The sequence below is a fragment of the Gossypium hirsutum genome, chromosome A11, assembly GCF_007990345.1.
Source record: "Gossypium hirsutum isolate 1008001.06 chromosome A11, Gossypium_hirsutum_v2.1, whole genome shotgun sequence".
Taxonomy (NCBI): domain Eukaryota; kingdom Viridiplantae; phylum Streptophyta; class Magnoliopsida; order Malvales; family Malvaceae; genus Gossypium; species Gossypium hirsutum.
The window spans coordinates 92,191,740-92,207,504 of record NC_053434.1 but is presented as its reverse complement, the minus strand read 5'-3'; the positions used below and the strand labels follow the sequence as shown (position 1 = coordinate 92,207,504).

Below are 15,765 nucleotides of genomic sequence, written 5' to 3'. Positions count from 1 at the left end.
AAATCCTGCTCCACGCACTATGTATGATTATGCTAAACCTACTTTAACAGGAACTGAGTCAAGTATAGTTAGGCCTGTTGTTGCTGCAAATAATTTTGAACTGAAACCTAACACAATTCAAATGATCCAATAGTTTGTTCAGTTTGATGGTTTGCAGGACGAGGACCCAAACGCTAATTTGGCGAATTTCTTAGTGTTTTGCGACACTTTTAAAATTAATGGTGTTTCTGATGATACCATTCACCTTTGATTGTTTCCCTTTTCGTTGAGGAACAAAGCTAAACAGTGGTTGAACTCATTACCACGAGGGCCAATCACTATTCGGGAATAAATGACCAAAAAATTTTTACTTAAATATTTTCCACCGGCTAAAAGGGCTAAGTTGAGGAATGATATCTCTTCTTTTGTGTAGACGGATCTAGAGACATTCTATGATACATGGGAGAGATACAATGACCTATTGAGAACGTGCCCTCACCATTGGTTACTTTTATGGTTGTAGGGTCAAATGTTTTACAACGGCGTGAACCCTCAACAAGGCAACTTATTGACGCAGCTTCTGGTGGGACTATTAATAACAAAACACCCGAAGTGGCTTAAGAATTTATTAAAGAGATGTCACTGAATAACTATCAGTGGCAATTCATGAGAACAAAGCCGACGAAAGTAGTCGGTGTTTTCAACCTTGATGCGGTTACTATGCTATCTAACCAGGTAGAGCTCTTAAATAAAAATATTGACGATTTCTGTGGTTCTACTCAAGTACATCCAGTGATGAGGTGTGATTCAAATGAAGGAGGAGCATACACAGAATATCAACCCTTCAACCCTAGCACCGAGGAGGAATAAGTTCAATATATGGGTAATAATTCTAGATCTCAAAATAACCCATATAGTAACACATATAATGCAGGTTGAAGGAACTATCCCAACTTCTCGTGGGGTGGTCAAGGGAATCAAACGCCACAACATCCTCCAGGTTTTCAACAACCATCTTACCAATAGGAAAAGAAGCCGAACCTTGAGGAGATGCTAACAAAGTTTATCTCGGTGTTGAAAACTCGCTTTCAGAATACCAAAATAGCACTTAAGAATTAACATGCGTCGATCCAAGGGCTCGAAACTCAGATAGGCCAACTCACCAAATTGATTTCTGAACGACCACAAGGTAGTCTACCGAGTAACACTGAATCTAACCCAAGGGAACAACTCAATGCAATTACCATTCAAGATGTGGAAGGGTTAGTTGAACCTGAATCAGAACCAAGGCAAGTGATGGTGGTAAGTAAAGGTAAAGGTGAGGCAGGCCATAGTGAGCAACAATCGGTAAGTAAAGAGTATAAACCACAGGTGCCATACCCTAATACAAAAAGAAAAGACCGCACAAATGAACAATTCGGTAAATTCCTTCAATTATTAAAAAAATTACATATCAATTTACCATTTATTGAAGCTCTTTCGCAGATGCCAAATGCAGCCAAATTCTTAAAGGAGCTTTTAACAAATAAGCGGAAGTTGGATGAGGCGTCGCATGTTGAGTTAAATGCAGTTTGCTCAACCATACTACAGAATAAGCTGGCCAACAAATTAAAAGATCTAGGGAGTTTTACGATTCCTTATGTAATTGGTAGTTTAGATGTTAATAATGCTTTGGCTGATTTAAGGGCTCGAAACTCAGATAGGCCAACTCACCAAATTGATTTCTAAACTACCACAAGGTAGCCTACCGAGTAACACTAAATCTAACCTAAGGGAATAGCTCAATGCAATTACCATTCAAGATGATGAAGGGTTAGTTGAACCTGAACCAAAACCAAGGCAAGGAACGATTGTAAGTAAAGGTAAAGGTGAGGTAGTCCACAGTGAGCAACAACCGGTAAGTAAAGAGTACAAACCACGGGTGTCATACCCTAATGCGACAAGAAAAGACTGCACATACGAACAATTTGATAAATTCCTTTAATTATTAAAAAAATACATATCAACTTACCGTTTATTGAAGCTCTTTTGCAGATGCCAAACGCAGCCAAATTCTTAAAGGAGCTTTTAACAAATAAGCGAAAGTTGGATGAGGCGTCGCATGTTGAGTTAAATGCAGTTTGCTCAGCCATACTACAGAATAAGCTGGCCAACAAATTAAAAGATCTAGGGAGTTTTACGATTCCTTGTGTAATTGGTAGTTTAGAAGTTAATAATGCTTTGGCTGATTTAAGGGCTCTAAACTCAGATAGGCCAACTCACCAAATTGATTTCTGAATGACCACAAGGTAGCCTGCCAAGTAACATTGAATCTAACCTAAGGGAACAGCTCAATGCAATTACCATTCAAGATGAGGAAGGGTTAGTTGAACTTGAACCAGAACCAAGGCAAGGAATAGTGGTAAGTAAAGGTAAAGGTGAGGTAGTCCACAGTGAGCAACAACCGGTAAGTAAAGAGTACAAACCACGAGTGCCATACCCTAATGCAACAAGGAAAGAGACGAACAATTCGGTAAATTCCTTCAATTATTAAAAAAATTACATATCAAGTTACCGTTTATTGAAGCTCTTTCGCAGATGCCAAACACAGCCAAATTCTTAAAGGAGCTTATAACAAATAAGCGGAAGTTGGATGAGGCGTCGCATGTGGAGTTAAATGTAGTTTGCTCAGCCATACTACAGAATAAGCTGGCCAACAAATTAAAAGATCTAAGGAGTTTTACGATTCCTTGTGTCATTGGTAGTTTAGAAGTTAATAATGCTTTGGCTGATTTAGGGGCTAGTACCAATGTCATGCCTTATAAAATGTTTAAACAACTAGGTCTTGGGAAACCCAAACAAACTAGGATGAGCATTCAGTTAGCAGACAAAACAATCAGATTTCCTAGGGGTATTATTAAAGATGTACTCGTTAAAATTGACAAATTCATATTCCCAGTTGATTTTGTTGTTCTATACATAGAAAAGGATAGTAACGTGCCTTTAATTTTAGAAAGGTCCTTTTTAGCAACTGCTAGAACTATAATTGATGTAGGTACAGGTGAACTCACACTTCGTGTGGGTGATGAAACAATCACTCTTCAAGCTCAAAATTTTACTAATGCTGATCATGTGGTGCAACCTTCTTTGCAAGAAATACGTTCGAAAGACATACATGAGCCTTGCTCAAATAACAACAAAGAACCCATCTATGAAGAACAAAGGCTACAGGTCGAGGAACTAGATGAGTGGCGGACACAGAAACTGAGATCACACAATAAATCGAAACCATACCATGACGAGCTCAATATTTCACCAAATCAACTTAAGGTTGGAGACAAAGTACTATTAGATGCAGCAGACCCTCGAATTGCCACCTTTGAACCTACTGGAGAAATCCCTCTTATGGTACTTAGCATTTTCCCATACGACACAGTCGAGGTAATTCATCCCAAATTCGGTACATTCAAGGTAAATAGTACTCGTCTAAAACCTTATTTTGATAAAATTGATAGCAGGGATGAGGAGTGTAAACTCCTCGCACCACTATGACCATGCAACAGAGAGGTAAGTCGAGCTTAGACTATAAATAAGCGCTTCTCGGGAGGCAACCCAAGCACTAATGTGTTAACTTCTTTAAATTTTAGATTTTAACATTTAATTTACTAACTGAGTCACTGAACATAGGTTTTCCAGAACCACACAGCCAGGCCCATAGGCGTGCCTTAAGCCGTGCCTATACCATGGAAGGCAACACGGCTGTGCGATGTAGCCATGTGAAAACAAGGCAAAATTTTTCCCTAACACGAGATTCAATAAGTTTCCATGGCCATGCGACATGGCCGTGGGTGAATCTATCAAAACAACACGGGCGTGCGACATGCCCGTGTCTAGAGGCCATGGTTGAAACTAAGAAAACAACACGGACGTGAGACACGCCCATGCTCACTACCCGTGGTCAAGACTGACAAAATAACATGGGCGTGGACATCCATACACTGGCGTGGGAGAAAGGAATGAAGCAGAACACGGTCGTGCGACACACCTGTGTTCACTCCTCATGGTCAAGACTTACAAAACAACACGGGGTGGACATACATACACGGACATGGGAGAAGTGAACGAGGCAGAGCATGGCCGTGTGACACGACCGTGTGCATCACCACGCCCAAAGAACACGGGCCTGGGTAGAATTTCAAACGCGCCCAAATTTGAAAATTACGATACACACGTGCTAAAATTAGAGTACACTGGCGTATCCCAAGACCGTGTGCCCTAATTTCTATATAAACCCCTCACTGTTCATCATCCTCTTCCCCAAAAACCCTACCCTAGCCGCCACAACCTCTTCACACGCCCTCACTCCCATGCCAGTGGCCGGCCGACAGCTTTCCTCAAACGACTAACTCCTCCGGTACCAAAAACTATTGCATTTGTCTATTTTTTTCCTCCCTATTATCTTCATTTCTTTCACTAATTTTATGTTATTTCTTTATTTATTTGGCTGATTTTTTATTAATATTCCTATAACTTTCTCTTTCCATTGCAGATACCATGTCAAATCCACGTAGCAAAAAAATCGTCGTCCCCACCTTGAAGAAGCGGAAAGGAGCGGCATCATCCTCGGGTCCCACTGCCGAGATCAGACACTCATTCCTTAAATTCCCATAGGGACCGCAGGAGGAACAATTTCAAATACTACAGGCCCGACCTCTAGGTGCGGGCCGCTGCATTAACTGGGCCGCACTTGAACAAATCCAATTGGCTGACGCGGTACGAGCCCTTCTGACGACTGACCCATGGGGGCTCTTTTTCGAGATCATCGAGCTGATGTACCTTAAGCTCACACTCGAACTCTGCTCGACCTTCCATCTTCAAGTAGTTATAATAGAGTTCGATGATCCCGGAACGGTCCAGTTCCGTCTTGGCAGTTAGTCACCAATTGAGCGTACTTGAGTTCGGCGTCACTTTGGGGCTCTATACGGAGGAGTTCATGGACGACGATGATTTTGACACCTTCTATCGCCACATCCAATTGTCTCCTGTTAAACAGAATAATTTACATAATTCTTGTGTTTAATTTGGTTTATTTCTGAATTAATCCCTGCTTAATTGGTGTTTTTTTATGATTTAATCTTGTCAGGGATGCAATTGGTCAAAAACGAGCAAAAAAGGGACCAAATTGAAAGACAAATCGTTGAGTTGGGGCCAAATCATAAAGATAGGAAGGCCAAAGATTTAACATCAATTTTGACTTTGTAAAAATCTAAAAATAAAAGATATTATTTAGTTTTATTTAGTTTTATTATTTATTTTTATTTTATTAATTAAGAATATGCTATTTTTAGTAACCCTATGTATATAAATAGGGGCTTTTAGTTTCCTAGAAAAATCATCCTTTAATTTGTATTCCTTCTTCTACCTGGAATAGAATTACTCTCTCTTGTATTTCCTTTTACAATTTGGAGTTGGAATATCATTTCTTTTCTCTTCAATTTGATGTTGCATTTTGAAGCTTTGTCTCCAATTTTTGTTTCTTTTCCACAATTGGGTCAATTGCTCTCCAAGTCCCATTTCCTTTCGAAAATTCCATCATCCTTCACACCAAGCCAAAACACAATCCACAACCTTCAAGCATGATTAAATTCATGCCACACTAAACCCCTTTCAGCTTTAAGCCAGTGTTAACCCCGTCAAAAACCTGTGAGTTACGAACCTGAGCTGTTTAACTCCCAATTTTTGATATTTATTATTTCTCCTGATTAAGAGTATGACTTCGCCAACTCACAAAGTCAAGACAACAATAAGTCAAAAAAGACGTCGTTTGAGTTAGTGTGGCTAGACGTACAGTTGGAATTCTGAAAGGATAGATTGTCTGATTAGTCTTCTGTGAACACATTGGCATGCCAGGTGGGGATTGCTGTTTGGCTCCGTCAAGGGAAGTAGTAACCGGATTTAAATGTCCCGAACGTTTGAGGGCATTGGTTCGAGCTAGGTTCTTCTAGAATGAAAAGCTATCGAAGTTCTAAATCACGAACGTTTCGTAGGTTGTTCGATCGGTAAGGGTTAGTTATAGGACGTTTCATAACTAATTTACATAAGGAAGAGTTGGTGTCCGAGGCGTCCTTGGTAGCTATAAGTAACTTATTGGAAAAGAGGAGTTCACCTAATTTCGAGGATCGGGTCAAAGACAGAAAAAACCCGTGCTTAAGGCTGAGCTAAGTTTAATTGATTTTTCTTCAGATTACTTCATTGTTTTTTTATTTTATCTTCTACTTTTTACGTTTTGTTTATTTTTATTTTAGGTTTCACATTTTATTCCCCCCCAAACATTGTGGGCACGACAACTGCCCAGATATAAATCTGGTCAAGAGATAAATAATTTTCAGTAAACTCAGTCTTTGTGGGATCGACCCTACTCCTTATACTGCTTTAATTTGCAAATTAGGTGTAGGTTTATATTGGTGGAATCGACAGCCATCAGTTTTGGCGCCGTTTCCGGGGGACTGGCAACACTTACAATTGTTTAAATCGTCTTCATGACCAGATCTTCATCAGGAGATCTCAAATACGACCCAGAGATTGAGAAATCAGTGCGAGGACGACGAAAAGAGATAGAAGCTCTTAAACATGCAAGTAAGCAGAAGTTGATTTAGGACAAGGGATCCTAGAATCCGATGTTGAAAAGTTGAGCGAATTAATTCGTGCAGAGGCAATTCGACGTCAGAAACGAGTCAAAGAGGTTGAACCTGGATCGAACCACTCTTTCAAACAAAAAGCAACCTCGGTGAACCAGAAAGGATGGCAAATCGAACCATTCGTCAACTAGCCGCTGCTCCCAACGAGCAAACACCGTTATGCATCAATATCCAACTAGAGGAACCCCTTTCGAATTGAAGTCGGGCTAGACTCACCTTTTGCCCACTTTTCGAGGCTTGAAGAATGAAAATCCACACACTCACTTGAGAGAATTCCACATGGTCTGCTCAAGCATGAAACCCAAGGGAGTACCCGAAGATGAAATCAAACTTCGAGCCTTTCTTTTTTCTTTAGTTGATTCAGAAAAATAATGGTTATTTTACTTACCCTCCCGTTCTATCACAACGTGGGATGACTTATCTCATGTATTTCTTGACAGATTCTTCCTAGCGTCACGAGCAGTTGAGCTTAGGAGGGACATAGTGGGAATTCACCAAATGGAAAGTGAATCGCTCTACGACTATTGGGAGCTGTACAAAAAACTATCTACAAGTTGTCCTCAACATGGGTTGACCGAACAATCACTTCTTCAATATTTCTACGAGGGTTTGCTCCCTATGGAAATGAAGATGATTGACGCTGCTAGTGGAGGGGCGCTTGTCAAGATGACCCCTCAAAGGGCAAGAGAACTAATATCCACCATGGCGGCAAATTCTCAATAGTATCGGCCGAATTCGGAACTGACAAGACGAGTTAATGGGGTAAACGTTTCATCTTTAGAAGATAAATTGGATAAGCTTACGAATGTTGTTCAATCTTTGCTTACAGAAAAGAAGAGTCTGACCCAAAAATGTAGAATTTGTACTACGCCTGAACACCCAAAGGATTTGTGCCCAATCCGTAACGACAATTCAATGGCACATGTTGATGCTGTTGGAGGTTTTCCGAGACCTCCGTAAAGACACTATGATCCTTTCTTCAACACCTACAATCCTGAGTGGAAGGATCATCCCAACCTGAATTACAGAGCTAATCCTAGATATAATCCATCATACCAACCGAGACCTCTGCAACCACCACAACAACAACACAAGCCGAGCATATCTCTAGAAGCTGTTGTGGAAAGACTTGCCATCGATGCTGCAAAATATCAACAGAAGACAGACGCATCAATACAAGAGTTAACTAATCAAGTTAGTAAACTCTCGATGGTAGTTAATTGCTTGGAGTCTCAAGGAAAATTACCTTCCCAAATAAAACCGAACCCTCAACAGAATGCCAGTGCAATAACTCTTCATAGCGAAAAGGTTCTGGACCAATCAAAAGTCATGGGTAAGACAAGGAACGGGGAAAGCAGATTTCTGATCTAACAGCCAGGCTAGAATAAGAAATTCAGAGACCAGTTGTGATGCCACCTCCTTTTCCAGGGAGGCTTGCAAGGGATAAGAAAGAGAAGGGGGAAAAAGAAATCCTCGAAATATTCAAGAAGGTGGAGGTAAATATCCCTTTACTCGATGCTATCAAACAAATCTCTCGTTATGCAGAATTCCTTAAGGAGTTGTGTACTAGCAAGAGGGGGTTAATAGGTAATGAAAGAGTAAATGTAGGAGAAAATGTCTCCACAGTACTGCAAAAGAAAGTTCCGCCCAAATACAAGGACCAAAGTATGTTTGCTATTTCCTGTGAGATAGGTAATGTAGGCATTAAGAAAGCCATGTGTGATTTAAGGGGTTCCATTAATGTTATGCCTTATTCTATTTATAAGCTGATTAACGCGGGACCTTTAAAAGAGACAGGAGTAATAATCTAGTTGGCGGACAGGTCAGTCGTCTATCCCGAAGGGCAGCTTGAAGACGTCCTTGTTAAAGTTAACGAATTAGTTTTCCCTGTAGATTTCTACATTATTAATATGGAAGATGATAATTCAACTAATTCGTCTGACATTTTGCTTGGAAGGCTGTTCCTAAGTACCGTAAGAGCAAAAATAGATGTTCGAAGCGGGACACTGACCATGGAGTTTGATGGCGAAATCGTGAAATTCAATATCTACGAGGCCATGGGTCATCCTAACACACTATTAAATATTGCTAGCATCGATATTTTAGATTGTTTAACTCAATCTTATTCCGAATATCATGACTTTGATGAGTTGGAAACTGTTCTTTACAGAAACATTGACGTGGGTGTTTTACATCATCTCGAGGAATTAGCAGTCATTGAAGATCCGTTGCAAGAAATTGTCAATCACTTGGAAACGTAACCTTCGTTGACAAACAAAGGTAACCAATTTGAACTATTACCTTTCCAAATTAAAATGTTGCCTTTGGTTTTGCAACCACCGACGTTAGAGCTTAAAGCATTACCAGACCACCTTAAGTACGTCTTTTTGGGAAAGAAAAACACCTTACCGATGATAGTGTCAAACAAGTTAACCAAAGACGAGGAGGAAAGTCTAGTTCGAGTTCTGAGAGATTATAAGAAAGCTATTGGTGGGACGATAGCTGACATAAAAGGGCTAAGTCCATCCACTTGTATGCACAAAATTTCCATCGAAGACAACACAAAACCAAAGAGAGATGCTCAAAGGCGTATTAATCCACCCATGATGGAGGTAGTAAAGAAGGAGGTCCAGAAACTGTTAGATACTGGAATGATATACCCAATTTTCGACAGTGATTAGGTTAGCCCGGTTCATGTCGTGCCCAAGAAAACTGGCGTGACAGTGGTGACAGACCCGCTAGGTGAGCTGGTTCCTACACAAGTCCAGAATGGATGGAGGGTTTGCATCGATTACAGAAAGTTGAATGCAGCTACCCGAAAAGACCATTTTCCACTCCCCTTCATCGATCAAATGCTCGAGTAATTAGCCGATAAGTCCCATTATTGTTGTCTCGATGGATACTCAGGATTTTTCCAGATTCTAGTGGCTCCAGAGGATCAAGACAAAATGACTTTCACGTGTCCCTTTGGAACATTTGCATATAGACGGATGCCGTTTGGACTCTACAATGCTCCGGCCACTTTCCAAAGATGCATGGTGAGCATATTCTCTGGTTACGTCGAGAAAATCATCAAAGTCTTTATAGATGACTTCACGGTATACGGTAACTCTTTAACGAATGTCCCAATAATCTTGCTAAGATATTACAAAGATGCCTAGAATTTAATCTTGTTTTAAATTATGAGAAATGCCATTTCATGGTTGACAAAGGATTAATTTTGGGTCATATAGTTTCCTCGAAAAGAATCGAGGTCGATAAGGTAAAAACGGATATTATTAACTCGTTACCTTCCCCCTCATCAGTGAGAAAAGTTTGTTCGTTTCTTGGCCATGCAGGATTTTACAGATGATTGATGAAAGATTTCTCGAAAATCGCATGACCACTTTGCAGTCTGTTACAAAAGGATAAAGAATTTGAATTTGACCAGACTTGTAAAGACGCATTTGATGTGCTGAAGCAGAAATTGCTCTCCGCTCCCATAGTGCAGCCACCAAATTGGAACTTCCCGTTCGAAATCATGTGTGATGCGAGTGACCAAAGTGTGGGAGCTGTTCTTGGCCAAAGAATAGGGTAAGAGCCTCATATTATCTACTATGTTTCGAAGACTTTGGATGCTGCCCAAAGCAATTACACAACCATCAAGAAAGAATTATTAGCTGTTGTGTTTGCTTTAGATAAATTTAGATCTTACCTATTGGGAACTAAGGTAATTATCTTTTCTGATCATGCAGCTTTGAAATATTTAATAGGGAAGAAGGAGGCAAAACCCCGACTGATTAGGTGGATTCTACTCCTACAAGGGTTTGATTTTGAAATCCAGGATAAAAAGGGATGCAAAAACCTAGTAGCTGACCATCTGAGTCGATTACCGATTCTAGTAGATGACACACCATTGAAGGAAAACTTCCCAGATGAAAACCTGTTTTCAGCAAATGCAGTTCATCCCTGGTATGCAGACATAGTAAATTACCTCGTCACAGGTACTGTTCCTTCAGATTTACCAAGGTCTAAAAAAGATAAGATAAAAAAGGATGCATAATATTACATTTGGGACTATCCTTACCTTTGGAAGCATTGTTCGGATTAGGTAATACGCGGTGCGTAGTAGAAACAAAGGTACAATCTATCTTAACTTTTTTTCATTCTTATGCATGCGGAGGGCACTTTGGACCTAAATGCACCGCACACAAAATTCTCGAATGTGGATTATTTTGGCCAAACATATTTCAAGATGCCTTTTTATTCTGCAAAACTTGTGAAAAATGCCAAAGAGTTGGCAACCTTAGTCGTCGAAATGAGATGCCTCTTACTCCTATTCATATTTGTGAAATTTTTGATGTGTGGGGCATCGACTTTATGGGTCCCTTCATTTCTTCTTTCGGTAATTTTTATACACTCTTAGCTATTGATTATGTCTCTAAGTGGATAGAGGCGAAGGCCACTCGCAATGATAATGCTAAGACTGTAGTTGACTTTCTTAAAAGTTCTATTTTTTCCAGGTATGGCACTCTACGAGCATTAATCAGTGACAGAGGAACTCATTTTTGCAATAAGCTCATAAGTGAACTTATGGAGAAATATGGAATGACTCAACGAATTGCCACATCTTACCATCCACAAACAAACGGGCAAGCTAAAATCTCCAATCGAGAGATCAAGTCTATTCTGGAAAAGACGGTTAAACCTAATAGGAAGGATTGGAGTTTGAGACTGAATAAAGCACTTTGGGCTTATAGGATAGCTTAAAAGGAACCAATAGGCATGTCACCTTATCGACTCGTTTTCGATAAACCGTGCCATCTTCTGGTCGAGTTAGAGCACAAGGATTTTTGGGCAGTTTAGGCAGTGTAATATGGAAATGGAGTCTGTGGGAAAATCTCAAAAATTAGACATCCAGGAACTCGAGGAAATCAAGAATGATGCGTATGAAAATGCTTGAGTTTATAAAGAAAAGACAAAGGCATTTCATGACAAGTTCATCACTAGGAAGCAATTCTCAATAGGACAAAAAGTTCTCCTATACGACTCCACCTTAAAAATCTTCGCTGGTAAGCTTCGATCCAAATGGATAGGACCGTTTATTATTACTAATTTATTTTTGAATGGTGCAGTCGAAATTCAAAGTGAAGAAACATTAAAGTGCTTTAAAGTGAATGGTCAATGACTAAAACCCTTTTTCGAGAATTTTCAAACACACACAGTTGAGAAGATTGTTCTCGATGAGCCCAAAGTTTGAATAACAAGTTGTCGATCTAACTACATTAAACAAAAGTGCTTTTCGGAGGCAACCCAAATTTCGTTTCATTTATTTAATTTTAAGTTTTAGTAAATTTAGGGTGTAAATAAATAATTTTTTATTTTTGTTCATTTTTTATGTTTTCAGGAACGTAAGGGAGGATATGAATTTTCTTGGATAATGATATGGGGTGGGCACGACTTGCTAATTTAGTGACAGAGAAAAAATCCCCAAATTTCTTAACCTTCATGAAATCCCAAAACTAAATCCAAACCCCAAATCCAATAAATACCCAACACACCATTCACCTAAATATAAGACTACCCATCCATCAACCCAAGTCCAACACCCATCCATAAAGTTCCTAACCAGCCCAATTAACTTATCATACCCAATACCCACATAAACCCAAACCCATAATCAACCCAATCCACTTACCCAATACCAAATACCTAACCAAATTAACCCATACCCAAATACCAACCCCACTACATAATATTTCAACACCCAAACCTAACACATAAAACAAGCCCAAGAAAGGAAAAGGAATGGGCCAATCGGCCTAGGTGACCCAAAAGAAAAAAAAAAGAGAAAAAAAAGAAATTAGAATACCCAAAATCCCCAAAACCCATTCTTCCTTCATCTTTATATTTTTCAAACTCCAAAAAGAAACCCTAACCCAAGCAAGCCACGTCGCCGCCGCCGTCGTATCCCTTATCGCTGACCACAACCGTCGCACCCCTTAGCCAACCCCACCCGACTCCTTCGCCGATCCAATCGCCCACCACCGTCGAAGAACCAACATACCACCCCCATTTCCTTTTTATTTTTCGTAGCCTTCACCTAAACCCAAAACCATCATTCGTCGGCCCCCTTCTCCACCAAAGCACCGTCAAACAAGTTCCCATGCCATCATCGTGCCACTGTCGGCCTCACACCGCGTTACCGTCGACCTCGCGCCCCGTGCCCCACCTCTATTTTCTTTTCCTTTTCTCTCTTCCCCACACTGAATGCCGTCGTTCTCCACTGCCGAGCTACTATCATGCGCCACTACTCCTTTTACCCCAAGCCCCATTTTCCTTGATTTTCTTCTTTTTCTTTGAAACACCCAAAACCGCCATCCACCACCTTAACTGACGCCAACACCCAAGCCCCCACCATCACCATTCAAAAATTCGGCCGAAAATCACACCAAACACCGTCACCATCGCCGTACGTGCCGTCACTGCCGCTGTACGCCACCACAACCCGTCATTGATGAAACCATCTGAAACGCCTATTTTTGACACTACGACCGAGACCATGGTTCGAACTCAAAACCAAACCGCCAATAACTTCCCGATTTCACTCCATCAGAATCGGCACCGATTCTCCACTCCTCCTGTCGTCGATATCGACGATGATGAACCTCCTCCACCGCCTCCTAGACGAATAGCCCCACCAATAAGAGCACGACGCCAACAACGTTCGACCCTAGTTGAACCAGAACTTTCGGACAACAGCTCCGATAGTCCCGAGAGGTCGACCCTTAACCTTCAATTTAATTTACCTTTACTGACATATCATACAGGTAACTCGAACGAGGCTCAAACATCTCGCGACCACGTCGAGGCTCCTTCGACCATGAATGAACATGTCAGTCAACGCCGAACACAATCATCCACCACTCGAAGTCGTCGACAATAAACACGTGAACCAATGACACCACCAGGCAGCAGTATTGACACTGCTGCAAATTCAAGTCCACCACCCCTGCCCGACGCATATGTTCGACCAGCACGAAACAATCAGCGTAATAGACGAGGTCGTGGCAACACAATTCCCACCGAAGGACGATTGTGTGTTTTTTTAGATTTTTCAACCCCAGAGCATCGCACACGATACGACGACATTCGACAACGCCCACTCCTGGTCTGTAAGCAAAACGATTTCACCACTCTTGATATGTTAGATATTCATGATGTTGTAATTAATTATTTTGATGCTATTGGTTGGAGCTCCTTTGCAAATATTTCTTGTCATACATATTATGAGTTGATCTATGAGTTTTACACCACGTTTAGCTTCAGTATTAATGCATTACAGACTATTGAAACACAAGGCATTGTCTATTTTCGTCTGCTTGGAAAGGACTTTCGAATGTCGATATCTGATTTTAATATTGCCATGGGTTTCGTTGACCCAGACAATATTCAGTCCAATTCCTATCATACTGCTTTGGTAGACATTCCAAGTGACTTTAATACTCAAGATGCCTATCATGTGTTAACCAATTCTAATCAACTTTATAATCCGAAAACCACAAAAGACTTATTGGCGCATGAACCTGCTTTAAGATATATTCACCGATTTTTGGCATTTAGTTTTTCGGTACGAAATGATTCATCCGCTGTTTTAACGAGAACTGAATTATTTTTCTTGTGGTGTATGTATTCTGGTTATAAAGTTAATTTGGGATATTGGTTTGAAAAAAAATTCATGCTGTTTTGCGTTGTAATCGTCCTCTAATACTTGAGTCGTATATTACGAACTTTGCCTCTACACTTTTTCCTTCTGAAAACAATTTCTCGTCCTTGACATGTGCATATTATATGGACAGCCTAGATAAATATTGTCTGGATTCTATAGGTTTGCTTGCCGGCACCCCTACTGCGTGTTATTTTGTTCCTCCAGGTACACGGACTACTCGTGGAAATATGGTTTTTCACCAACGCCCATATTTCTCTACTCGAGAACAAGAGGAACAGATTCCAACTGTAAAGGCCCGTTTAAGCCGAATCGAAGCTCGACTTTTAACGATGGAAACCCAAGTCTCCACAATCCTCGACATCCTTCAAAATAGTTACCCCTAACACCAACCCCGCCATTAACATATATGGGGAGTACTCTTAACTTTTTCTTTTTATTTGGGTTGCTGACTTTTATTTCATATAATATATGCTGTCTCTCTTTTGCATGTGTTCAATCTTACGTTAAATTCATTCGATAGTTTATTTAAACATTAAGCCTTTAATCTCATACTTAGTTAATTTGGACAATTGGGCAAGGGTTGAATTAAAATGTTCAAGTATATAGTTTAGTCAACATTTGTGTCTTAAAATTGATATATGTAGCTAGATTTTTTCATAAATTGATTGTCTGGAAAATTATATTTGCTTGTGCATTAATAAATAAGTGAATAAATTAATGTTCAAATTATGAGTGAAGTTTAAAAAATGTGACCGGGTTGAGTAACCGGGTAAGGTGCTTGGGTTGTCATCTTATCTCGCGTAAAAAGGTTCGAGTGACAAGTCGATAACTTATAAACATTCCGCTAACTGAGCTTTCAAGGAAAAAAGAAGAAGAAGAAATAATATATAATAAATAAATAAATAAATAAAATTTTAAGACTGTTTGAACTGAGTAACCGGGCTAGGGTTGTCATCCTAGTTCGCGTAAAAAGGTTTGACCACGTCAATAATTTTATTTTTCTAATGCGTAGTTAATTAAATAATGCCTTGCAAGTTATTGGATTCAAACTCAATTTAATAAAATTATTTAGTTCGCATATTTCAATTTTATGACACTTGTTGATCAAACTTTATATCTTGAGCATTTATTTATTTTTGCCTAAGTTGTTTACATTGATTATGTATGCGAAAAAGAGGCTCGATTTTTAATAAATTGTACAAAAAAATTTAATGTTTGAAAGAACAAACATGCTTGAGGGCAAGCATGAGCCAAGTAGGGGGAGTTGATAAACAAACTAATTTACATAATTCTTGAGTTTAATTTGGTTTATTTTTGAATTAATCCCTGCTTAATTGCTGTTTTTTATGATTTAATCTTGTCAGGGATGCAATTGGTCAAAAATGAGCAAAAAGGAACCAA

At 39.8% G+C, this 15,765-nt stretch overlaps 1 non-coding gene across 1 annotated transcript; it reads right to left on the bottom strand.

Moving 5' to 3' along the window:
• Positions 1-379: 379 nt before the first annotated feature.
• LOC121210628 (small nucleolar RNA R71) lies at positions 380-486 on the bottom strand. Its single transcript, XR_005905742.1, has one exon. It is a non-coding gene; the product is annotated as a small nucleolar RNA R71 (small nucleolar RNA).
• Positions 487-15,765: the final 15,279 nt, after the last annotated feature.